Source organism: Rhinopithecus bieti, unplaced genomic scaffold (assembly GCF_001698545.2).
Source record: "Rhinopithecus bieti isolate Rb0 unplaced genomic scaffold, ASM169854v2 scaffold_16990, whole genome shotgun sequence".
Classification (NCBI taxonomy): Eukaryota; Metazoa; Chordata; class Mammalia; order Primates; family Cercopithecidae; genus Rhinopithecus; species Rhinopithecus bieti.
Genome location: NW_016808832.1, coordinates 960,088 through 987,926, shown reverse-complemented (window position 1 = coordinate 987,926; position 27,839 = coordinate 960,088). Strand labels below are relative to the sequence as shown.

At 34.2% G+C, this 27,839-nt stretch overlaps 1 long non-coding RNA gene across 1 annotated transcript in view; it reads right to left on the bottom strand.

Annotated features, from left to right (window-relative positions):
* Nucleotides 1-4,644: 4,644 nt before the first annotated feature.
* The window catches only part of LOC108538985 (uncharacterized), a 39,077-nt gene continuing 15,882 nt past the window's right edge, over nt 4,645-27,839 (bottom strand). The window contains exons 2-3 of the long non-coding RNA XR_001888252.1: nt 8,825-8,981; nt 4,645-6,304 (exon numbers count right to left, since the gene is read on the bottom strand). This is a non-coding gene — a long non-coding RNA (uncharacterized LOC108538985). The remainder of the gene's footprint in view (nt 6,305-8,824; nt 8,982-27,839) is intronic.

The following is a 27,839-nucleotide window of genomic DNA, read 5'->3' as shown; positions in this document are numbered from 1 at the left end:
AAAAACAAGCAATGGGGAAAGGATCTCCTATTCAATGAATGGTGTTGGGAAAACTGGCTAGCCATATGTAGAAAACTGAAACTGGACCCCTTCCTTATATCTTATACAAAAATTAATTCAAGATGGATTAAAGACTTAAATGTAAAACCCCAAACCGTAAAAACCCTAGAAGAAAACCTAGGCAATACCATTCAGGTCATAGGCATGGGCAAAGACTTCATGACAAAAACTCCAAAAGCAATGGCAGCAAAAGCCAAAATTAACAAACAGGATCTAATTAAATTAAAGAGCTTCTGCCCAGCAAAGGAAACTCTCATCAGAGTGAACAAGCAACCAACAGAATTGGAGAAAATTTTGCAATCTATCCATCTGACAAAGGGCTGATATCCAGAATCTACAAGGAACTTAAGCAAATTTACAGAAAAAAAAAAAAAAAAAAAAAAAAACAACCCTATCAAAAAGTGGTTGAAGGATATGAACAGATACTTCTCAAAAGAAGACACTTATGTGCCCAACAAACAAATGAAAAGAAAAGAAAAGAAAAGAAAAGAAAAGAAAAAAAAACCTCAACATCACTGATCATTAGAGAAATGCAAATCAAAACCACAATGAGATACCATCTCATGCCAGTTAGAATGTCAATCATTAAAATGTCAAGAAACTACAGATGCTGGAGAGGATGTGGAGAAATAGGATTGCTTTTACACTGTTGGTGGGAGTGTAAATTAGTTCAACCATTGCAGAAGACAATGTGGCGATTCCTCAAGGATCTAGAACTAGAAATACCATTTGACCCAGCAATCCCTGGGTATATACTCAAAGGATTAGAAATCATTCTACTATAAAGACACATGAACACGTATGTTTATTGCACCACTATTCACAACAGAAAAGAGTTGGAACCAACCCAAATACCCGTCAATGATAGACTGGATAAAGAAAATGTGGCACATGGAATACTATGCAGCATTAAAAAAAATTAGTTTATGTCCTCTGCAGGGACATGGATAAAGTTAGAAACCATCATTCTTATCAAACTAATGCAAGAACAGAACACCAAACACCACATGTTCTCACTCACAACTGGGAGCTGAACAATGAGACCATGTGGGCACAGGGAGGGGAACATCACATACTGGGACCTGCGGGGGGATAGGGGGCTGGGTGAGGGATAATGTTAGGAGAAATACCTAATGTAGATGATGGGTTGATGGGTGCAGCAAACCACCATGTCACATGTATACCTATGTAACAAACCTGCACATTCTGCACAAGTATCCCAGAACTTAAAGTATAATAAAAAAAGAAAATATGAGAATGAAATTTCAGTTGTAATGTTTACTCTCTTTTAATTAAACTATTTTAATCATGTGTATGGATGCATGTATGTTTTGTGTGTGTGTATGTGTGTGTGTGTCATCTGAGACATATATTTATTTCTCTTTCTTTGAGTCAACAGTCCAACAATTTAATTATCACTGATAAGGTCTAAGAGTAGCTTGGCTGGATTGTAAGTTTGGAGTATCTTCAACTGTACTATATTTTGTAATATGTGTACAAATTTGCTATGTCATTAAAAAATAAGAATTATGATTACTTATTTTTTCCCAATCACTTACTATTGGGGAGTTTTTATTGCTACACTGATAAGTCTAACTATTACTTCATTGTGGTTTCAATTTGTGTCACATTCTTTATTAAGGAGGCTGAGCCTATATTTATGCTTATTTGATGCTTATGATTTCTTTCTTGTAAAATGCACTTTATGTATTTAGGCATATATATTGGATTGTTTTACATTTTCTCTTTGTTTTTCATTTTTAGGAGTTTTTTAAGTACTTAGGATACTATTAATAGCTTCTAATCAATTATATATTTTGTAAATAAATTTCCTAATATCTTATTTCTCTTTCACTTTCTTCATAATGTCATAAGATGAACATATACAACTAGTTAAATATATTAAATATAGTTGAATTCAGCAGAAATTCCCTATGGTTAGTGAAATTTTCATTAAAAAAATGCTTTATATACTGTAATGATAAAAGATTTTTTTAAATGTATTTTTTCTATCTTTCTACATGCTTCATCTNAGTTTTTTAAGTACTTAGGATACTATTAATAGCTTCTAATCAATTATATATTTTGTAAATAAATTTCCTAATATCTTATTTCTCTTTCACTTTCTTCATAATGTCATAAGATGAACATATACAACTAGTTAAATATATTAAATATAGTTGAATTCAGCAGAAATTCCCTATGGTTAGTGAAATTTTCATTAAAAAAATGCTTTATATACTGTAATGATAAAAGATTTTTTTAAATGTATTTTTTCTATCTTTCTACATGCTTCATCTTTTTCCCCTTACATTTAATCTTCCATTCATCCTGGATTTATTTTTATGTATGGTACAATTTAAGCCTAGTATTTTCCCACTTTTCCAATTACTTTGTGATAGTTAAATGAAAAATTTCTCTTTATTCAGGTTGTAATTCATGCTCTGCTATAATGATTTTTCTTATACGAATCTGTTTCGTAGTTTAATATACACTTCCTGAATTTTTCTATTTATCTATTTCTTTGTCACTGTCTTAATTACTACAGCTGTGTTTAAAGTTCTAATATCTGTTATCAGTACTCAACCTGATAGAAATTTTAGTTCACTTTAGTTTTATTTATTTCTTCTTATTTATTTTCTTTTAAATTATTTTGTACTTAAAGTTCATGGCTTCTATGATATCCATTTATATAAAGTATTTGATTTTGCTTTAGGGCAAAGTGTGTGAAATATTTTACAATTTATTTTTACCATTTTATTTTACCTGTCACAACAGAAGAATAGGTATCCTAAAATAGCTTGTATTATAATTCTTATAAGTTTTGGGTAAGTGATAAAGAAACTTCTTTTAAATGCTAACTTGCTATATTCTGGCACTTCACTCAAAGGAATTAATCTCTGGGGTGTTTTTTTGTTTATTTGTTTTTCATGTCTTCATACAAAACTTCAATGAATAAAGGTTATAATCTCATTAGGTTTCTTTATCATTTAAGTTAGCTCATGCATGTCTGATATCCAGTCTCCTGTATTAGCAGAAGTGACCATGATTTTCATTAACAGTCTCACAGTCTGCATTCAGTTTCACCCAGCACCAAGTTCTCTTAGCTTTGGGAGTTATTCTGTACTGACTTCATGGTCACTACATATGATGCTGAGTTGCGAAACATCTTCAGAAGCAGTCAGCACTGGGGTTGACTTCAGCTGTCACCTCAGGTGTATGCATCTAGCCAGACATGCAACCCCTTTGCGGTATGATACTAGATCTCATTTTCCAATGCATCTCAGTAAATACCAGTTCATCATCCCTGATTCTCCAGGAGACATAGGTGTTTGGTCTAATGTACAACTCTTGGCCAGATTATTAATGATATTGGATTTAGCATACACAAATTCTTAATAATTTCTTGAGTTACTGTTTCAAAGAGGATCTATTCCTTAAATATCATCTTTGTGGTTGCAAGACAGCTGGACCAGCTGTTAACCAGTTTCTCCCCACATTCAATTTTTAACCAGTGCTTGTTAAAACCCACAAGTGAGAAGACCTAAATCTAAATTTCCTATATTAAGTCAAGAACCCAGAAGACAACTAGTGTTGTCTCAGTCGATTAAGACAACTTGGTTGCTATTTAAAATATGTTTCAAACCTATTTGGAGTAAAGATTTCACAGTTTAGACCGTTAGAATGCTCACAGATAAGATTCAACAAAATAGGCCGGGTGCGGTGGCTCAAGCCTGTAATCCCAGCACTTTGGGAGGCCGAGACGAGCGGATCACGAGGTCAGGAGATCGAGACCATCCTGGCTAACACGGTGAAACCCCGTCTCTACTAAAAAAATACAAAAAAAACTAGCCAGGCGTGGTGGTGGCGCCTGTAGTCCCAGCTACTCGGGAGGCTGAGGCAGGAGAATGGCAGGAAACCGGGAGGCGGAGCTTGCAGTGAGCTGAGATCTGGCTACTGCACTCCAGCCTGGGCGACAGTGAGACTCCGTCTCAAAAAAAAGAAAAAAAAAAGATTCAACAAAATAGACAGAAAAACAAGCCACTTTGAAAGAGAGTCGGAAAAAAATACAGAGAATATTTAGATTAAGGATTTTATATATTTGAGGTTTGAATTAATAACATGAAATAAGTATGTGTACTATATGTTAAAATAAAAGAAGACATGTAATTAAAGGAGTATAATAGATCATTAAAAATAAGAATGATTTGAATAACAACATAATACATTTAGAAATGAATAATGTAGACAAGAAAAGTACAATTGTAATTGGTGGGTTTAAAATAAGAGTACACCAGCTGATGAGAGAATCACACATTATCTATAATGCACCATAGAGAGATAAAGAGGTAGAATACACTAAAGAGAGGTCAAAAGACAGGGAGGGGAGAAGAGAAGGTCCAGAATACATCAAACAAATGTGAAAATCAAAATCTAAAGCTTTTATAAAAATAAGGGTATCTTTATGACCACAGGGTTAGAGAAGATTTGCTTAAGACACATAAAGCTGTGAAAATTCTCTTCTTCAGAGGACATCAAAAAGAAAATGAAAAGACAAACCACATAATGAGAAAAATTATTTGAAATAAATGTATTTCAATGGTATTATATCTTGAGAATTTAATGAACTGCAAAAAGTAATGAAAACATAACTGGAAAATTTGACAGTCATTTTAACAAGTATTTCACAAAATATAAAATAAGTAAGAAGTTAAAACAGGCAAATTATTTAATCTTATTAATAGTTAGGAGGTTACACACCAAAACAATAATAAGATACCAATTTAAGTCTATTAAATTGGCACATCACTAAATCTACACAATGCCACAACTAGGCAAATACATGAGAAATGGGTATTTTTAATACGCTTGCAATTGGAATTAGTATAATCAATTCTAAAAAAAATTTAGCTCCATTGCTTAATGTAGAAAATGCAGATATTCCTAAGTAATTGTATATTTAATGAATGCACTATTAAATAAAAGATTATTCAATGGTATGTATTAAAGCATTTCATTCAAAGCTATTGCAGTAAACATAGGAACCACTGCAATGGGGTCTTGCAGTGGGGGATAGAGATTGGGCTGAACTTCAAATATAGCATGAGCAAGTAGAAATTCATACCCAAAGAGTAGGATGGAGGTCACTGGATGCAAAGGTAAGGGGCATTCTAGATGAACAGACTTAACAGATTCTTTCCGAATATATGCCAGTGTGAGCCAGTATCACCTATGAAGCAGTGGCAGATGAAGAATTGGATTGGATATTGAAAGTCATCAGATATGAAGTGTGGTAGATTCGTGCTAAACTGATTGAGCTGGGTTCTTTGCTAAAACTGGATCTATAAGAAAGTGCACAGAGAGGCCTAGGAGAAGGTTCAGGAACTCGACTGAAGTCCTGCCAAGTAAAAGTACTTTATCAATAAGGTAGGAAAACGCTTGTAAATGTACATTAAAAAGACTTTCTAAAGAATGCACCTGGCCATCTTGCTTATTGTCGCAAAATGCCAAAGAGAAAACAAAACAAGAAAAAAAGGAAAATAAAAATAACAGCAAACCAAATGTTTATCAGCGCAATTAAATAATAGGGAATTAAAGGTTTACAGAATCCCTTGAAAGATGGGTAAGCCAAGGGCAGAGAATATTATTTAAAAAATTGTATTGTAGTCATAAAATGGGATATTTTGCAACACTAAATAATAATGTCCACATCTACGTAAAATACCATACATAAATAATCGGCATAGAGTGTTGGTGAAAAAGCAAGTCACATAGGACAATTTTGAATTTAATATCCTTTTTGAAGCTCAAAACAACAACAACAACAGCAACAAGTATATTTGGGAATTCATGCATGCATTGTTCTTGAGGTTCAGACAAGAACACAGATATTTTTCTATGCACAGGAGGCAGAAATAGTAATTAATAGGGAATTCAAGGCTTATAGAATCCACTGAAGAATGGGGAAGCCAAAAGAGGAGAACATTGTACTGACTTCTAAATATCAGGATGCTGCAGAAATATCAGAAAATAACCTCCTGATCTCATTGGCTAGTAGTAGCATCAAATAGATGATGTGCTTGAAAATGTCTACACGCTGATCAAAATCATTCTGTTCTCTATGGAGGCTGATGGTATTTCCTTCTCTTCTGCCTTCCAAGTATTACACGCTTCTTAATTTGGAAATCTAACCCAAAATGCTGTTGGCAGTTGTGTCAAAGAAATACAGCTCTAGGCTTCACTCCTATGAGACAGGCAGAATATAAAAGAGGGTGAAGTTGATGCTGAGTTGAAAAGAGATAATCTGGCACAATGATAAATATATTCTTTTAAAATTAAGGCAGTGATAAATACAAAATTCAAGACATTTGTTACCCCTACATAACAAAGGGAGAATTGGGAAGTCACACATGTGATAGTCATGGGCATTGCTAATGTTCTGGTATTCAAGTTGGTGCGTGGGAGTTTATTTTTATTCCTCAGAACTTTCACATACATCTTATATCCATTCTAATGTGTGAACCACTACATTATAAAATTTGAAAGATTGAAAGTATTTAATTTAAATATTCAAAACCTAAACTGTACCACTCTGCTGTTAGTGCATAAATTTAACTTACTCCAGGGAAAAATTTTATATGTAGCATCAGCACACATTTTAACAACACAAATGGTTCTGATGTATTATATAGGAGTAAATTATGTGTTGTTTACAAAAATAGCCCATTTGAATGCAGAGATGCACAAACAAGTCACATCATTTTTCTACTTTCTTAAAACATTAAGAATTATGTTTTCTTTATCTGCACTTTTTTCTGAAAAACATTGATTGTTCTAGGAATAAAGAAAAATTGCCGCTAGAGCAATTCCAGAAGAAAATAGTCATCACACTCAATGCACAGATTCAAGCACTAATTATTTTTTTCATGATACTGTTATTTGTTAACAGTACAAATATTAGGTTTTCTTTTAGCCTAAGTAAGATGTCAACGTATGGCCTTCAAACCACTCATCATAGTAGGTTATTTTTTCCATGTTTTATTTAAACATGCTGGGTATTAAAAACACATTATATTTCCCTAAACTAGATATCTGTTTTATAAAATGATAATTATAGAATACATATATATAAGAAAATCCAAAGAGATAAAACAAGGCTTAAGCTCCTTGAAAACCAATTGAAACAAAAGAAAATATAGTAAGGAATTATCTTAATAATTAAATGTCTTGTTATATTAATAAAGATAATTATTATTTTAAAAACACAAAGGATAAAAAAACATAACCATTTTGAGATGATAACACACTAAAAGACAAATTGCCATTGTTTTTTAATGGAAAGAAACTTTATTTCACACTCAAAATATCAGTCCTGATTCTCTCTACTTACATAAACTATTAGTAAGTTTTAGTGTGTTTGTGTACATGTGCAAGCATGATATACAATAAAGTATATCAGTGGAATTTTAAAGAAATCCATATCAGGTCATTATGCTAGAAAATGACGTTACCTAACAAGGGCTCATTCTCTTTGAAAATATATATAAAATTATTTTTCCCATGCATTTATTTATTTATTTTCAATTTTTTAAATAACAAATTAAATTTTACATACTTATTGTGTGAAGCATGTTATTTTGAACCACGTATAGATTTGTAGAATGGCTTAACGGGGCAAATTAACATTGACAATGGCATTTAAAAAGATGACTTTTGCTAGCCAAGAAAACCTCTAACAATACTCTGTTTCAGATATCTAAATTCAGTTCATACCTTTTAAAGGATACTTACTGAATACATATAATTTATTTCCCTGGAAAAGGTAACACGCCATTTTCTCTGTTAAAAAAAAAAGAGACAAATTCTACAGTGGAAAAGAAACAAGAGAATAAAAGAATTGGTAGAATCCCAGCTACTGCACAGTCATTTTTCTCTTGATTTCTCATACGGAGTCCTTTTTATTTGCTGAACAAATAGCCAATTGTTGGTGAAGTGAGGAGAGCTGTTCAACTGTGCCAGCTACTACCACCTGCTGCAACTAATTAAGTGTGATTATAGTGAAGAGGTGGCAACATTATCATAACCACCTGAAATTCTTGGTTTGAGAGAATGCCCAGAATTTCAGGGCATTGAACCAACAAAGACAAATCATTCAACTGATACAGAAGGTCTCTGAAGTTATTTAGCCCACTGTTTCTTTGGCTACTTATAGCATCAGGTCAACAAGTGAATTAAATGTATTTCATCTGCTATCAGATAATACAAATCAGCATGGAAGTCAAACCAACTGCTACAATACAGCTGACTTGATTTATTTTTTTCATGGGAAGATTTCACTTTCCCTGAAAGATAAAACATACAACATTTGAAATAGCAGTTTTCCTACCAGAGTGATTTATTAGAGCAGACAAAGCCTACAGACTTATTTATTCTTGAATACAGCCACGATATGACTAAGCAGCCAGTAGTTTCACTGTGCTGGCGTTGGAGCTGAAGGCCCTAGAAGTGGCTCAGACCTCTACAGGCTGGAATCTTCTTTAGTTGCTCGAGATCTTCGTGCAGCTCCTTGTCCAAACCTGTGGCCAGGATGTGGGTATATGTTCCATCCTTTGACATCCTCTGTCTGTTCACAAACCAGTCTGGGATCCCGTGCTAGTGTAGATACTGCATAATGGTGATAACATGTTCCACCACTTCCTCAGTGAATTCTCCTGTCCTCTTGGTGAGGTCAATGTCTGCTTTCCTCAACACCACCTGAGCATACCTTTGACCTACATCCTTAAAGACAGTGATGGCAGAGACTGTTTTCCACGCCCCGCCCCCACATTGTTGTTGGTGTTGAGTACTCACAAAATATGCTGGAACATCTCAGGAATCACTGGAGACATGACGGCAGCACTGGTGGTAAGCATGTAGGCCTCCTGTGGAAAAGCCCAAAGGAATTTACATTATAAAATTTTATCAAAAATTTTAATGTCTTACAAAACACTTGTAATGAGCAGAGATATCAGCAAATCTCAACCATTAAGAAGAAAATCGTTGATTCTCTGAATGTAAAGCCAAGTTCTTTGAAACCGACAAAACTACTTTGTCAACATTATCCCGTGTAAATTATTGAAACTAGGAATAGTGTCCCCAAAGCAAAAATGGAGATACTGCAGAAATGGCAATCATGTTTGCAGTCTTTCGGACCCTTACCTTCTATGTATGAAACTACAGTTTATGCTTCTACTGGCTCAGTTTGGGATTCCCAATACAACCTAAAGAATATAAATTGATAAACATATAAGGGAATTATGGAAAGTATCTGATGAGTTCAGGCAAAAAAAGAAAACACTTTTAAATAAAACATTTTAAAAGTTGTAAGAATGGGGAGGTGCAAGTTGCAGTGAGCTGAGATAGCCCACTACACCCCAACCTGGGTGACAGAACAAGACTCCGTCTCAGAAAAAACAAAACAAAACAAAACAAAACAAAAAGCGGGAAGAAGGAGTTCTTTTAAACCTAAACCACCCGAGTAATTGTCTTGATTCTTTGTGGGCAATGACATACATTGCGAAGGTGTGCGTGTTAAAGGAGAAACAGTTATGCTACGGGAGATACAAACGATTAGCATAAATACATGAAGATGACTTCAGGTAATTACTCCATTACATAGCAATTTAAGAAAAGTTAAATTTATGCACATATTACATAGTTAATCCTTGTGAATGTTGAAGTAAGTTCTTGAAAGTAGTTTTAAAATGTAACAGACAGAAGAAGATATCAGACAAAAATACCTAAGCTATATATTTAATGGGATATAGGATTCATTTGCAGGGAAGGAAAGAAGGAAGGCAGGAAATCAGAAAAGAAGAAAGGAAAGGAGAGTGGATGGGAGTGATGAAGAGGGAGAAAAGAAAGGGTAGAAGGTAGGGTTAAGATGTCTTTATTTGAATAGCTGATCTATAATAAAAACTAGGATGCCTGCTACATTTTGATGAAATGACTGTAAGAATGAGGCCTACCTCCTAAAAGTATATATATTCCTTATGAATATAAAAATATATATATTCCTTATGAACAATATATATATAACTATATATATATATATTCCTTATGAGCGATAAGGAAGTATATATGTATATATACTTTTTTAAAAAAAAAACTACTGATATATGTGGATTTCATGAACATTCTTTTTCTATGTGATTTTATGAGACATAATCCTAAGGGATCAGGGAGAATAATTTAACAAGATATCTAATACAATTGAAGCTACACTTTTCAGATTCCCAGAAATTCATATGAGTAGACAGTAAAATGGAATTTAAAGGGCATGAAAAGATGGAATAAAACTTTGCTTTTTACTCTGACATCCCAAGAGTTGAGTATACAAAAGCAGTTCTGCAGACAAATTTGCCTTTTAACGTTTGGTTATTTTTCATTAAGTATATGTTTTGGTTTTCCCAGTAGAGTAATAAAGTAAAATAGTTTTATGCATTTGAAAAGTGAAAAGAAATAAAAAGCAGCAATCAACCTCTCAACCCTTCAGTCTCCTTCCCCTCGCCTCTCTTTTCCCCACACACATACACATATTCATCTGTGGAACTGGAATTATGTATAAAATTCGAATGAAATGTTTATTCTACATTTGCAAATGGACTTTGCAGTATAGTTTCCTAGGCTATTTTTTTTTTTTTTTTCAAAATAAAACTTCATTTTGGTGTTTTCCTAACTCTTTAGTGTTCCATATTTGGTTGTGCCTCTGTTTATGTGTAGTTGGACACATATTTTTATGGAGTTTGAATTAAAAATAATACCTTCACCAAGGCCTAGATTAACTGCTTGTTGGAACCCAGTAAGGGAGTAACAATAGAGAGCATTTGCTGAAGGTTACACCTGGTAACTCTGGGAGGACATATTTCTCCAGAACCCTCAGTGCTGGCAGTCCTTCACTATCTCATGGTAGCCAGGAAGCAGAGCAACTGCAAGCCTGGCACGAAGCCTTTCTTTTCCAGTAGGAAAAGCAAACCCTAGATATTTATTGGAAGGTCAGGGTCATTACCATAATTAAAGAATACGTTTTATAGTGCTGGTTACAATGTTGTTACTTTATACACATGAGCACACGAGTAACAAAATCATAGCAGAACACTTGCTTACAAAAGCATACTTTTACCACCCACTTCATATACATATATATATATATATATAATATATGCACATGTATACATGCATATATATGTGTGTATATGTATCTATATGCACATATATGCATATATTTTCTGACGATATGTTTTCTTTTTCTGTTGTTTGGGACAAAGACCCTTTTTTTTGGTTGTCCTCCTTAAGAGTAAAGAAATTCTTCAAAATTCTTTACAACTTTTCTCAGCACTTCAGGTTTTGCATTTCAACGGGAACTGAGACAAAAGGTTTTCTCCTAAATAATAGAAGGCTCTCCTCTTTAATATCCCATAATCCAATCAGAAGAAAGGCAGCAGCTGCCAAGGGTATTTCTCCCTTTCTCAGAAATATTCCTTCAGATGGTTGGATTTCCAAAGTCTTTGGAAAACTCTTCATGGTACAGAAGGCTTATCCAGCCCATTTATGTCCGATGTGTGTACTTTAGAAAAAAGTATTAGAACTAAACCCTTTTAATCTGTATGCTTTTAGTATGTATATCGTGCTTCAGCAAAAAGTCCTATTTAATAAAAATGGGCACTGAAGGCGCCGATTGACCCCACTCTGAATATAAACTGAAAGCCTGATGAAAGCTTAGCATCGCTGCCCCTTGGGTTGTCCTGCCTGGTACTCAAACCCAGATGAAGAAATACTATGTTATCAGCACTCAGAAACGCCGAAGGCCCCCATGTGGCCTGATGAAACTTTTTTTGTCGGGGAACAGAGTTTCGTCTTTTGTTGCCCAGGCTGGAGCGCAATGGTGCAATCTTGGTTCACTGCAACGTCTGCCTCCCGGGTTCAAGCAATTCTCCTGCCTCAGCCTCCTGAGTAGCTGGGCTTATAGGCATGCTTCTTTTACATTGCATATTTATTTCAAAATTTGTTCATGTACTATATATCAATAATGTATTTTTACTGATAAGTGGTATTCTATTGTATGGATATGTCACAGTTTATTTATACATCTATTACTGGATATTTTGGTCATTTCTAGGTTCAGCTCTTATAGATAAAGCTCCTATGAATTTTAATACACATTTTTAAAAGAATATATGTTTTTAATTCTTTTGTGATAATATGTAGGAGTGAAAATGGCTCGGTTGAATAGTAAATGTGTTTTAACATTTTAAGAAATCACCAAGATGTTTTCCTAAGTGATTCTATCATTTTGCATTCCTACCAGCAACGTATGATTATTTCAGATTCCCCACATTCTTGCAAACAGTCGATATAGTCAGAATACCTAAATTTAGCCATTCCAATAAGTACATGGTACCGTCTTATCATGGTGTCAATTTGAATTGTCTTAATGACTATTATGGTGAGCATTGATTTATATAAATAGTTGCTATTACTATATGTTCTTTGGTAAATTATCTGCACAAAGCTGTTGTCCTTCTTAAAAATAATTGTTTGACAATCTTTACAAATTCCAGATACAAATCCTATATTAGATACATGCCTTGCAAATTGTTTTCATGCTCTGTGATTTTTTTTTTTTTTTTAAGTTCTCTTTTAGGTTCTGATCTTGGTCAATTCTAAATTTTTCTTTCACACTCACAACACCACGTCTTGTCAGTCATACCTCAGAAATATTTGTCAAACCAAAGGTCACAAATTACTTATAGAAGTTTTGTAGTTTTAAGTGTTATATTAGGTCTGTGACGTATTTTGAGTTAATTTTTGTGTATATGTTAGCTATATATCAAAGTTCCTTTTTTACAAACTGATATCCAATCTTTCCAGCTCCATTTGTTGAAAAGTTTATGCTTTCTCTACTTAGCTTCTTTTGCATGTTTGTCACAATTAGTTTTCATGTATCTATGTGTCTCATGTATTCCTGGACTCTGTTCTGCTCCATTTTCTATCTGTCTGTTTTTATGCCATTTCTCCACCTTCATGGTTACTGCAGTTTTAGAATAAGTTTTTAAATTAGGTAGTGTTAAGTCTTCTAATTTTATCCTTTATCAAAGAAGTTTTAGCTAATTTAGATTCTTTGGATTTACAGACGCACAAAAACACCCTGGAATTGGTGTCAATTTTATAAAACCTGCATAGATTGGAATTGGAATTTTATTGAATCTATAGATCAATTTGAGAAGAAAATAGACTATATAGAATCTGCTGACCCATGAATGCTTTAAAGCACTCCATTAATTTAGATTTTAATTTCTCATAGCAACATTTTATTGTTTACAGTGCACTGGGCTTGCACATTTTTTTGTGCAATGTATCACTAAGTATTTCTTATTTTAAGGGTTAGTGCAATGAAAAATTGCATAACAGGAATTATTTATGAATTTTAATTTCTAACTGTTCATTACAAATATATAAATCAATTTTTTATTCAGTAAATTTCTTAAACATGCTGATTAGATTTTTGTCATAGTCATTAGATTTTCTACATAACGGATCATGTTTTCTTTGAATAAAAACATGTTTACTTCTTTCTTTCCAAAGTGAATGATTTTTTTCTTATCTTATTGCATTAGAAAGAGCCTTCAGTATAATGCAGATTCAACTTCCTCTCTTAACCTTGATTTTAGACAGAAAGCAATCTAGCTTTCATGCTTTCATGATTCAGTGTGATACTAGCTACAGCTTTTAATATATGGGGAAATTCTATTATATTATTAATTTGCTGAGAGTTTTTGCCAGGAATTACTGTTGAATTCTACAAAATGTTTATTCTGCATCTATTATGATGACTGTGTATATTTTACCCTTTTTAAGTTTATTAATATGGTAAGTTACATTATTGATTATAAATTTTATACTAACCTTCAATTTTAGCTAAAGTAATGTTGAGAATTATTGCATGTTTAGACATAAGGGATATTAATCTCTAGAAAATTTTCGTCTCATTTTAGGTCTAGTTTTGTATTAGGATAATATTGCTTCATAGAATTACAAAATTATTATTCTTTTACGATTTTCTAGGACAATTTTGAAATAATTTTCTTTTGAATTATTTGCAAAATATACCAAAGAAGCCATCCGAACCTTGATGGTTTTATTTTATCATCAACGTTTTTAAACTGTATTTTCAAGATCTCTAAAAGATATAGAGGTAGGCATGTTGTCAATAACTTTGCGTGAGCTCTGGTAAATTGTGTCTTTTAAAGAATACGTTTTTCATCTATGTTTCTAATATATTGACTTAGAATTTTGCAAAATATCCCTTTATTATCCTCTTACATTTGGAAAATATATGATGATTTCTCGTCGTCTGTCATTCCTGAAACTGGCAAATTTTGTGTTCTTTTTTATCTAAATGAGTCAGACAAGAGTGTTATCAATTATACTGATATTTTCAAAGAACCAACTTTATTTTGTTATTTTTATGTTTCCTATTATATTAATTTCCACTCTTATATAACTTTGTTATTTCCTTTATTGTAATTACTTTCTGGTTAATTTGAAATTATTTCTCAGGTTTTAAAACAGAAGCTGTTTATTTGTTTTAGACTGTTCTTCTTTTATAAGAATTTAATGTTATAAATTTCTCCATAAGTACTACTTTATCCGTATCTTTATGTACATTCCACAAATTTTGTTCTGTTTTATTTTAATTCAATTCAAAATATGTTCTAATTTCTTTATTTTTCATAACAGTTCTATTGATGTATAACTCACACACTATACAATTTACCTATGTATATTATGCAACTCAATTATTTTAAATAGGTTCACAGAGCTATGCAGCCATCAACATAATCAATTTTCCAATATTTTTATCACCTAATGATCCCCTCTTACAATAACTCCTTATTCAGTAGTAGTCATTCTCCCTTCCTATCCAGTCTTGGGTAACCATGGTGCTATGTTATATGTTTTGTAGATTTGTCTACTCTGGACATTACATACAGATTGAATTATACAATACGTGATATTTAGTGGTTGGCTTCTTTTTCTTAGCATAATGTTTCCAAAGTTCATCTAGGTTGAGTCATTTATTGATGAATAATATCTTATTGTATGGTGTGGTAAGCAGAATAATTACCATGTAAGGATGTCGATATCCTAATCCCAGAATTTGTGACTAGATGAACTTACATGGCAAAAATAACTGTGCAGATGTAATAAGAATTTTGAGATGTGATTGAGTTAAGGATCTAGGGGACATTATCCTATAGTATCCAGGTGGGCCAAATGCAATAAGAAAGGATCATAAAAGATGGAATAAGAAGGTGAAAGAGTTACAGTCAGGAACAAGATGTGATAAAGGAAGCAGAGGTCAGAGTGATGCAAATACTTTTCTGAAGATACAGGATAAGACCTCAAGTCAAAGAATAAAAGCAATCTCTAGGAACTGGAAAGGGTAAAGGTACATCTATTCCCCTAAAGCCTCCAGAAGAAACACAGCTCTGATAGTACAGTTATTATAGTCCTTTGACACCTATTTCAGATGTCTACTGAATTGTAGTATTTTTACAACATCAATAGAAAACTAATACATATAACACATTTCATTTGCTCTTTTATCAGTTTTGGATATTTGGATTGGTTCTGCTTTCGACTATTGTAAATAAAGCATTTATGATCATTTGTTTATAGATTTTTATGTGAATACGTATTTTTGATTCCTTACGGTATACATCTAGGAGTGGAGATTTGGGGTCGTATGGTAACTCTAGGTTTAACTTTTTGGAGAATTGCCAGACTGTTTGTCAACAAGCTCCACCATTTTCTGTTCCTACCAATAGCATAAAAGGGTGCAAATTTCCCCATACACTCACCAAAAATTCTTATTTATCTTTATAATTTCAGCCATTCTTGGGGTTGCAAATGGTATGTCATTGTGGTTTTGACTAGCAGTACCTGACGGTTAATCAAGTTGAGCATCTTATAATATGCATAGAAGCCAATTTTACATCTCTTTGAAGAAACATCTGTTAAGATTGTTGACCTGTTTTAATTTGGATGTTTCCCTTTTATTATTAAATTGTAAGTGGATACTCACTTACAATTTATATGTATTTTTAGATAAATGTACTTGATCAAATATATGATTTGCAATAATGTTCTTTCACTCTGTGAATGTCCAGACTTTATCAATAACAAGCTTTCAAAAATGGGAGGAATATCATATACTCAAATGAAACAATTAAGAACAACATAAATCTGTATGTATTTATGCTAAGTTGTTTAAAGAAATTGTTATAAAACTGGTGTAGAGTAAGAACAACTCAATTATAAAATAAAGAGTTCATCCTGTCCAGCAATTCTAGGTAAAATGGAGAGAATGCCATTGTTGGCCTAGTTCTTTGTTCTTTTCTGTATTAGTTCTTATGGCTCTAAGCTATCCTGGCTACTCAAGTCTTCTAATTATGTTCACAGGAGGAAAGAAGCTAAAATGCTAATTTATGATGGTGTGAAACTTTTTCAAAAGTCTAATAGTAATAGTGTATGGAAAATGAAAATGAAATTTCCTTTGCTTAGTGTTAAAATTCTTGTTCATATGATCTGACATTAAAGAATGAAAGTAAAACCTTTTGGGAGAAGAAATTAATTACATATTTCTTTCTACATATTTCCTGTCAGATATCTTCCTATCATCTATATTATTAGAATTCTTAGGCATTTTATGAAAAATCTATCATTTCATTCTTCTGATGAGATGATTTTGGGGCTACTATGTTTAATTCATAAACACTGTAGACTTCCACGCTTGGCACTTCCAGGACAATCTAGAGCCCTGTATCCACTGGAGCTGAATAAAATAGGAAAATATTTTTGAAGGCAAGTATTAGTTCGTTCTCACACTGCTTTAAATACTGCCTGATATTGGGTAATTTATAAAAAGAAGAGGTTTAATTGACTCACAGTTCTGTATGACTGGGGAGGCTTCAGGAAACTTACAGTCATGGCAGAAGGGGCAGCAAAAACATTATTCTTCACATGGCAGCAGGAGAGAGAAGAGTCAAGCAAAAGGAGAAAAGCCCCCAATAAAACCATCAGATCTTGTGAGAACTTACTATCACAAGAACAGCATGCAGGTAACAGCCCCTATGATTCAATTACCCCCCAGTAGGTCCCTCCCACGACATATGGGGATTATGGGAACTATAATTCAAGATAAGATTTGGGTGGGGACACAGCCAAACCATATCATTCTACTCCTGGTCCTCCAAAATCTCATGTCCCCACATTTTAAAACACAGTCATGCCTTTCCAACAGTCCCTCCAATGTCTTAACTAATTCCAGCATTAACAAAAAAGTCCAAGTCCAAAGTCTCATTTGAGACAAGGCAAGAAGCAAAGAAGCTGAGCTTGGATGTAGTCAAGACTTAAAGCATCAAGATTCTAGAAAGTAGAAGGTCCAGAGATTTAAGGCCAATTCTGTGCACTAGTTTTCTTTACAAGCATTTTTGATTACTAAGCTGTTAATGATGAGAGAACAACAGAAAGTGACAGAAAACCTGAGAGGAGAATTTGCCCTTCTTGTAGTATGGTAGAAAAAAATGGTCAAGCAGAGGATGGACTCTTGTAAATTTCACAGATGCTCAACTGAGACCCCTTAAGATATATACTCTAAGATCAGGCTGAAAGCACAGGTTTCCTTCTGAAGTCTGACATTCAGTCAGAACAAGCTTTATAAAGTCTGGCACTTAGTCTCAAGTCATCTCCATTCCTGAATGTATGGAGGGTATTCCTTACTACTGCAGCTGCCTGACAGCAGTGGATAGGGTAAGAAAACACACACACACACAGACACACACACACACACACACACACACACACAGAGACACACATATAAAACACATATACATAGACACATTTTTGTCTGTACACATATACTTTATTTATTTATTTAAATTTTCTTTTAATTATCTTTGAGATGTTGTCTAGCTCTGCCACCCAGGTTTTAGTGCAGTGGCACCATCTTGGCTTACTGCAACCTCTGCCTCCTGGGTTCAAGCGCTTCTCCTGCCTCAGCCTCCCAAGTAGATGGGATAACAAGTGCCTGCCACCATGCCTGGATAATTTTTCTGTTTTTAGTAGAGACAGAGTTTCACCATGTTGGTCAGGCTGGTCTCAAACTCCTGAACTCAAGTCATCTGCCTGCCTCAGCCTCCCAAATTGTTGGGATTATAGTTATGTGCCAGCACACTCAGCCCACATTTACTTCAGATAGATAGATAGATAGATAGATAGATAGATAGATAGATAGATAGATAGATAGATAATGTGTGTGTAGGTGTGATCTGTGATCTTGTATACAAAATTTTTAGCATTCAATTAAAACTTACCAGGGACACTAAGGAAAAGAGCACACAGTTATAAAACAAGAGGACTAGATCCATGGGAAGATAAAAATATTGGAAATATTATCATTGGTTTTAACATTTCTAAATGGCGTTGGCATATGTTAGTTACTTTTAGATCAGACATAAGATTCAATGAAAGTAAGCACATTGTATACCAAAAACCAAGAAACTGGACCTCTGCATTTGGTACATGAAAGTCAAAGGTAAAGGCATAATTGGCAATAATGGCTAATCTTATTTTTACATTCTTTTCCCCCAAAAATCTCATAATCAGTCACTTCACAACAAGTAAAACTGCATATAAATGGGAAGTGATGATAATGAGTTCTCTGAAAATAAGACATGTCTTCAAAGGGCTTGCATTTTTGGTGCCTTGGCTTGTTGTAATCAGGGTTTTAGTTAGAACTGAGATAATCAGTTTGGCATATTGTTCAATGCAACACTTGCAGCATATTGGAAATGGTACTCATGATTGTTCCTCTCACCTGGTTTATTTGTACCAGAACTTGCATAGCTTCTACAGGTTTCCATAGTTTTCACATTAGCAATTAGCGTTTTTCTGATATCACCTTATTTATTTTGAAAACTCCATTAGGGATTATAATTACTATTGTTTCTGGTGTTTTCTCTTATTTATTGAGGAAACTAAAATACGTCACAGCATATATTTTATTTATTTATTTTGTCTATCTCACCCTCTATTAGAATAAGCAGGTGTTTTTGACAATGTGATTGCTGCTTTATTCCCAATATGTGGAACACACAATGCCAGGGACAAAGTATTTGTTAAGCACACACTGCAAGGCCACGTGTGATAGTTCATACCTATAATACCAGCACTTTGAGAGGCCAAGGGGGTGGACCACTCTAACCCAGAAGTTCAAGACCAGCCTGAGCAACATGGCTAAACCCTGTCTTTACAAAAATACAAAAAATAGCTGGATATGGGGGGTTACACCTGTATTCCCAGCTACTTAGAGGCTAATGTGGGAGTCTGGCTTGAACCTGCAAGGTTGAGGCTACAGGGAGCCATGATCAAGCCACTGCACTTCAACATAGGTAACAGATCGAGACCCTGTCTCAAAAATGAAGAAATATGTGTGTGTGTATATATATAATATATAACATATACATATATAATGTATGTATACATTATACATAACACAAACACATATATATATAACACAACCAATACATCAATTAATCATTCAATCTTTTATTTAGTCTATACATCATACTAATGAATACAAACATATCCTTGTTAGTGGATACCATTTTTTAGAAAACGAAAACTACTTAACATATGAAGACTTACACGTCAATATAAACATTTTTTTCCCATGGCTATGTCCTGCATGGTATTGCTTAGGTTTTCTTCTAGGCTTTTATGGTTTTAGATCTTACCTTTAAAACAATGGCAATAAAAGCCAAAATTGAAAAATGAGATCTAATTAAACTAAAGAGCTTCTGCACAGCAAAAGAAACTATCATCAGAGTAAACAGGTAACCTACACAATGGGGAAAAATTTTTGCAATCTATCCATCTGACAAAGGGCTAATATCCAGAATCTACAAGGAAGTTAAACAAATTTACAAGAAAAAAACAACCCCATCCAAAAGTGGGCAAAGGATATGAACAGACACTTCTCAAAAGAAGACATTTATGTGGCCAACAAACATATGAATAAAAGCTCATCATCACTGGTTATCAGAGAAATGCAAATCAAAACCATAATGAGATAACATCTCATGCCAGTTAGAATGGTGATTATTAATAAGTCAAGAAACAACAGATGCTGGAGAGGATGTGGATAAATAGGAACACTTTTACACTGTTGGTGAGAGTGTAAATTAGTTCGACCATTGTGGAAGACAGTGTGGCGATTCCTCAAGTATGTAGAACTAGAAATATCATTTCACCCAGCAATCTCATTACTAGGTATATACCCAAAGGACTATAAATCATTATTCTGTAAAGACATATGCACACGTATGTTTATTGCAGCACTATTCACAATAGCAAAGACTTGGAACAAACCCAAACACCCATCAATGATAGACTGGATAAAGAAAATGTGGTACATAGACACCATGGAATACTATGCAGCCACAAAAAAGGATGAGTTTACATCCTTTGCAGGGACATGGATGAAGCTGGAAACCATCATTCTCAGCAAACTAACACAGGAAGAGAAAACCAAACACCTCATGTTCTCCTTCATAAGTGGGAGTTGAACAATGAGAACACATGGGCACAGGGACAGGAACATTACACATCAGGACCTGTCATGGGGTGGGGGGGCTAGGGGAAGGATAGCATTAGGAGAAATACCTAATGTAGGTGACAGGTTGATGGGTGCAGCAAACCATCATGGCAAGTGTGTACCTATGTAACAAACCTGCACATTCTGCTCATGCATCCCAGAAATTAAAGTATAATAAAAAAAAGAAAGAAAGAAAGAAAAAAAGAAAGAAGGAAAGGAAGGAAGGAAGGAAGGAAGGAAGGAAGGAAGGAAGGAAGGAAGGAAGGAAGGAAGGAAGGAAGGGAAAGAAAAGAAAGAAAGAAAGAAAGAAAGAAAGAAAGAAAGAAAGAAAGAAAGAAAGAAAGAAAGAAACGAACTACCAGTTGGGTACAGGTGCTCATGCCTGTAATTCCAGCACTTTGGGAAGCCAAGGCAGGCTTGAGTATAGGGGTTTGAGACCAGCTTGGACAATATGGCACCCATCTCTACAAAAAATACAAAAATTAGCTAGGTGTGGTGGCTCAGGCCTGTAGTCCCAGCTACTTGGGAGGCTGAGGTTGAGGCTATCTGAGTCTCAGAGGTGGAGGTTGCAGTGAGGCATGATCTTGACTCTGTACTCCAGCCTGGGCAACAGAGCATGACCCTATCTCAAAAGAAAGTTCCCAACTTATTAATAAAATAACATAATTTTAAAAAGAGAGAGAAAGTGCTATACTGTTTTCCAAAGTGCCATACTGTTTTCCACTTACCAGCATTATATGAGAATTCCAGTTGCTTTGCATTCTTGTCAGCACTTAGTATTGTCAGTTTCTTTAAAAAAAAGTCACTCTAATAGGTGTGCAGGGGTGTCTTGTTGTGGTTTTAATTTGCATTTTCCTAATGATTAATGTTTGAGCATATTTTCATGTGCTTATTTGTCACCAGTATCTCATATTTCGTGAAATCTATTCAAATTATTTGCCCATTTAAAAAACTGGAATATTTGGCATCTTGTACTGAATTTTAAGAGTTCTTTATGTATTCTGGGTGCAAGTCCTTTGTGAGTGTATGAATTAAAAATATATCCCCCCCCAAAAAATTTTTTTCTTCAATTTCAATGGTAGATAAACATTAATATATTGGTCAAAAAAGTCCTAATACTCAAGTACAGTACAGTGTTTTCCCTCTCTTAAATGTAAAAACTGGCCTAATAATCATCTACAAACAATAAATATGCCATTATGCTCTAATGTTCCTAATTTATGTACTAATTTTCAAACCTAGAATTAGGTATCTTTAAATATATCATAAAGAGATTTGGGAAAATAACAAGATTAAGTTTTGTGTTTTTTGTTTTAACCAGTCAAACCCAAAGTACTTTTCTTTAGACAGATGATACAGTTTGGCTCGGTGTCCCCAACCACATTTTGTGTTGAATTTTTATCCTTAGTGTTTGACGAGGGACCTTGTGTGAGGTGATTGGGTTATAAGGGTGGATTTCTCCCTCGCTATTCTCATGATAGTGAGTTCTCACAGGATCTAGTTGTTTGAAAGGGTGTAACACTTTCCCTTTCACTCTTTCTCGCTCTCTCTCCTACTCCACTACGTGAATATTCTGCCTGCTTCCCTTTTGTCTTCCATCGTGATTTTCAGTTTCCTGAGGACTCCTCAGTCATGCCTCTTTTACAGTCTGCAGAACTGTGAGTCAATTACACTTCTTTTCTCCATAAATTACACAGTCTCAGGTGTGTTTTAATAGCAGTGTGAGAATGGACTAATACAGAAAATTGGTACCAGAGAAGTGGGCCATTGCTACAAAGATTCTTGAAAATGTGGAAGCAACTTTGGAACTGGGTAATGGGCAGAGGTTGGTTCAGTTTGTAGGGCTAAGAAGATGACAGGAAGATGAGAGAAAGTTTGGAACTTCCTAGAGATGTGTTGAATGATTTTGGCCAAAATACTGATAGTGGTATGGAAAGTGAAGTCCAAGCTGAGGAGGTCTCAGATGGAGATAGGAACTTATTGGGAACTGAAACAAAGGTCACTCTTGCCATACTAAAGCAGCATTGTGTCCCTGCATTAGAGATCTGTGGAACTTTGAACTGGAGAGAGATGATTTAGGGTATCTGTCAGAAGAAATTAGTAAGCATCAAAGCATTCAGAAGTGACCTGGAGGCTTCTAAAAGTGTATGCTCATATGCATTCACAAAGAGATGGTCTGAAGTTGAAACTTACATTTAAAAGGGAAGAAGAGCATAAAAGTTTGGAAAATTTGCAGACTGATTAGGTAGTAGAAAATAAAATCCTATTTTCTGTGAAGGAATTCCAGGAGCTGCAGACATTTGCATAAGTAAAGAGAAGCCAAATGTTAATAGTGAAGACAATGGGGAAAATCCCTCCAAGACATTTTAGAGAACTTTGTGGCAGTGACTTCCATCACAGATCTGGAGGCCTAGGAGGGAAAAATGGCTTCATGGGCTAGGCCCAGGGCCCTGCTGTTCTGTGTAGCCTTGAGACATGGTGCCCTGCATTAAGGCCACTCCAGCCATGCCTAAAAGGGGCCATGGTATATCTCACATAATTGATTCAGAGGGACTTCAGAAGCCTTGGTGTCTTCCACATGGTGCTGGGCCTGCGAGTGCACAGAGGGCAAGAGTTGAGGCTTGACAGCCTCCATCTAGATTTCTGAGGATGTATGAAAATACCTGGATATCCAGGTGGAAGTCTGCTTCAAGAGTAGAGCCTCATGGAGCAACTCTACTAGGGCAGTGCGAAGGGAAAATGTGGGGTTGGAACCCCCACATAGAATCCCTACTGGAGCACTGCCTAGTAGAGCTGTAAGAAGGCAGCCACCATCCTCCAGACCCTAGAAAGATAGATTCACTGACAGCTTGTACCTTGCTCCTGGAAAATCCACAGACACTCAAAACTAGCCTGTGAAAGCAGCTGAAGGGGCTGTACCCCGCAGAGCTACTCAAGGCCTTGAGATCCCACCTCTTGCGTCAGTGTGGCCTGGGTGTGAGACATGGAGTCAAAGGAGATTATTTTGGAGCTTTAAGATTTAATGACTGCTCTGTTGTGTTTCAGACTTGCATGGGGCCTGTAGTGCCTTTGTTTTGTTCAATTTCTCCCTTTCGGAATGGGAGCATTTTCCTAATGCCTGTATTCCCCTTGCGTGTTGGAAGTAGCTAACTTGTTTTTAGTTTTACAGGCTCATAGGCGGAAGGGACTTGTCTTGTTTCAAATGAGATTTTAAAATTGGACTTTTGAGTTAATGCTGGAATGAGTTAAGATTTTGGGAACTGCTAGGAAGGCATGATTGTGTTTTAAAATGTGTGAAGGATATGCAATTTGAGAGGGGCCAGAGGCAGGATTATATGGTTTGGCTCTGTGTCCCCAGCCAAATCTCATGTTGAATTATAATCCCCAATGCTAAGAAAGGACCTGGTGGGAAGTGATTAGAGCATAGGGGTGCATTTATCCCTTTCTTTTCTCATGATAGTGAATTCTCACAAGATCTGGTTGTTTGAAAGTGTGTAGCACTTCCCCCCTTTGTTCTCCTTTTCTCCTGCTCTGCTATGTGAAGATCATGCCTGCTTATTTTTCACCTTCCACAATGATTTTAAGTTTCCTGAGGACTCCCCAGTCATGCCTCTTGTACAGCCTGCAGAACTGTGAGTCAGTTAAACCTATTTTCTTCACAAAGCACCTCGTCTCATGTATGTCTTTATAGCAATATAGGAACAGAATAATACAGCGAATTTCACATTTTCCTGTGTGCAGGAGTTAAATTATTTTACATTTAATATTTTATATAATCTTCAAAATGTTTTAAAGTGCCAATAGATTGCTTAGCCCATTTTATAAATAAATAAAGTAATTAAACAGAGAAACATAAGTGCTATTTCTAATGTCAGATGGATAGTAAAGTTTAGATTTGTAAACTGCATAGTTACTTCATAGTTACACATGTTAAAAGGAAAACTTTAGATGGATTAAATTTAGCGGAGTTTATTTGCTCAAGAAATGATTCATGAATTGGGCAACACTCCAAACCAGGACAGGTTTTTAAAGCTCCACCCAACAGTGTGGATAGGCAGTATTTATAGACAGAAAAAAGAAGTGATGTACAGAAGCAGCGTGATTGTTGACAGGTTGACATTTGCCTTATTTAGCCATGGTATGATGAAGCATTTCCTTTATACGGACATGGTCTGAACAGTTGGTAGCCTGTGATTGACTGAAACTCATCTATTTCTTATGGAAATATATGTTTAAGTTAGGTTGCAGGGCACAATATATGGACTTGATATGGAGGCAGCCTTAGGGCAAATTTAATTTAATTTAACACAGTGAGCTACATGTAATTCACTATTTTATAGTTTCAGTTTTTCAACAAAAGAGAGAGGTCATCTAGTGTTTTGAGAAACACAGTATATGCCTAGTACTCTAACATTTTGTTTCTTGGCAGTGGACTTCTTGAAATTTCTTAGGGGTGTTTGTGTGTGTGTGTGTGTGTGCATGCGTGCGCGTGCGTATCTTCATGTGTTTTTTGTTTACTCCTTATGATTTGCATGGATTCAAATGTATAATATTTTTTAATGTATGGTTAGTGATGTTTGCTTTCTTTCTAAAAATTGTTTGCCAATCTCAAGGTCTTAATGGATTACTCATATATTTTCCTCTAATTTGTTTCATAATTTTGGTTTTCCTAACATCCCTTTCAATTATTTTTATGTGTACGATCTTTTACTTTTGCTTGCCTTCTATTTTTTAGAGTGTTTTCTTTATGTGCCCTAGCTTCACTACAAAGTAGGTGTAGGTTTGAGCTGATAAGCCTGCTTGCTTTTTCTAACATTAAATTTACTAGTGGCAGAAAGAAAACTCCAGTGCCATTCTGACGACCCCAGATCCATGTATATCACAAATTATCAGCATCATCTGTAAATATGTATCACAGACAGATAATGCTAAAAACGAAGACCAAATGAGAAACACAGTACTTGTTTTTTTTTTTTTGGCAAATAAAAAGTATTACATATAAGGCTATATCTCTTTCCCACATTATATCCCTTCAATGTTTTCACAGTTGCAGATTAATCTACTTGCTATAAGATTAGAATCAGAGGAAATGAAAAGAATCACAAAATGTACAAATTTAAAAATTACAATTTCTCAGTTTCCTTTGCAACTGTGAAGCAGTACTTAGATAATGTCCCCTTGGGGTACATTAAACTCTATTAGAAAATCATGAATGCAATTGTAACACATTAGTAGAGATTTTTAAAAGTAAATTTAAACTGACCTTTTCAGAATGCTGACTACAGGTGGTATTAACCGTACGGATCCATAGACTTTAATTAGACAATTAAAAATAAAAAGGTTAATGAAATGTTTTACAATATGATATTTATTTAGTAAGGAAGAATCTGTGTTGTAGAGCATTGCATAAGGAGAATAAAAGCTTCAGTTTAGGTGGGTGAGATGTATTGTTGAAATCACAATGAAATCATCTGCAAAACAGTTTTTCTATGTATATTCCAGCCTAAAAATTTATTATTCTGAAAACATTACTGTTGAAATTCTCTGGGGGCATGGACCACATTGGAAGTCCTCTAAGATCAATGCTAAGAATACTACTGCTCACTTTAAAACCATAATACTGATAATTTTTTCTTGCTCACCATATTTATATCTTTCAATATATGATTTACTTGTATTTATCACCAACATGTTATAAAATTATAGCCACAAGTACTATGGAAATTTTGCCAAATTCTTTCAAAGTAACTAATATAAAATGTATATTGTGAAAAAAATAATAATCTTAATTATGTTATCTGACATTATACATAGAAAAAGAAAATTTAAAAATGTTAATTATGTATTTGATTTGATATCCATTAAATGAAGGGATTATTTAAATTAAACATGTAATTGCACACTTTTGCTGAACACATTAACCATATTAATCAACTATATAACTACCCTTTTGCTTTATTAATTCTTTAAAGGCAGAACACAGAGTTTTATTTTCTGAATCTAAAGGTCTAACATTGTCTTTTATGAGTTTAGCCTTCTGGAAGATTAAAGTTCTTTCCTGTAGGTCATCCAGTTAAGGAAACACAAGTCTGGATAATTTACATTTTGCAGTAATTTATTTTATTCTGCTCATATACATACTTCAGCCTTATTTCTTGCACACATATTTTATTGTCCTAATTTGCATAAGAAATGAGATTTAGTACATTTTTCTGCTTTGTCTACTTATTACTAAATCAAATTTTCATGTTTTACTAATATTTAAATTTGTTACTCCGAAATACTCCCTAGCATATACAGCAGAAAAGACATTACAGTAACCATTAATCATCAGAAATACATAGAAAATTTATAAAACTGTTATTACTGTAAAACTTAATACTTTCTATGTATTTAAATACCATACCATGCCTAGAATTTTGTTAATTGCTTTACATATTATATCTCATTTAATATTTACAAAATTTCCTCAAGATAGGTATTTTTCATTTTAGAAATAAGTTTCAAATATCTTCAAAAGTTAAATAAAGTGTTCAAGTTTACATAGATAATTAGTTTGTAATCCAGACCTCTTTTAATAAAGAAAATCCCATCTTATTGAATACTATGTTACTTTATTTTATATTAATTCTACAACTACAGAAAACTAGATGTGTGATTTACTTAAGTACAGAAATACAAAAATAAACATTACTTCCTTCAAGTTAATATGGATAAAATTAGTATTCTTTATTATCTTCGTGTTGGAATTGGAAATTTTTAACAGACTAAGAAAAATTAGAATTTTACCTAAAAAAAGTGTTAAACTATAATTGCAAATAATAGGAGTACATATTTAATATGAAAATACAAAAGGTATATTCTCTGACAACTGTGAAATTCTGTTCCCAGTATTTAAGAGGAATAATCAGGTTTGACTACAAAGGAAAAATTTTATGCTGCATATTTTATAGGCTCTTGACAAGTGTTTGCATAGTCAACCAGCTCAATTCTTCCAGAGGTTTCTAAATAAAAACACAGAAGAACAATATTTATCTCATCATGAATTATAAGAGAAAGAAACACATTTGTATCAATCTGT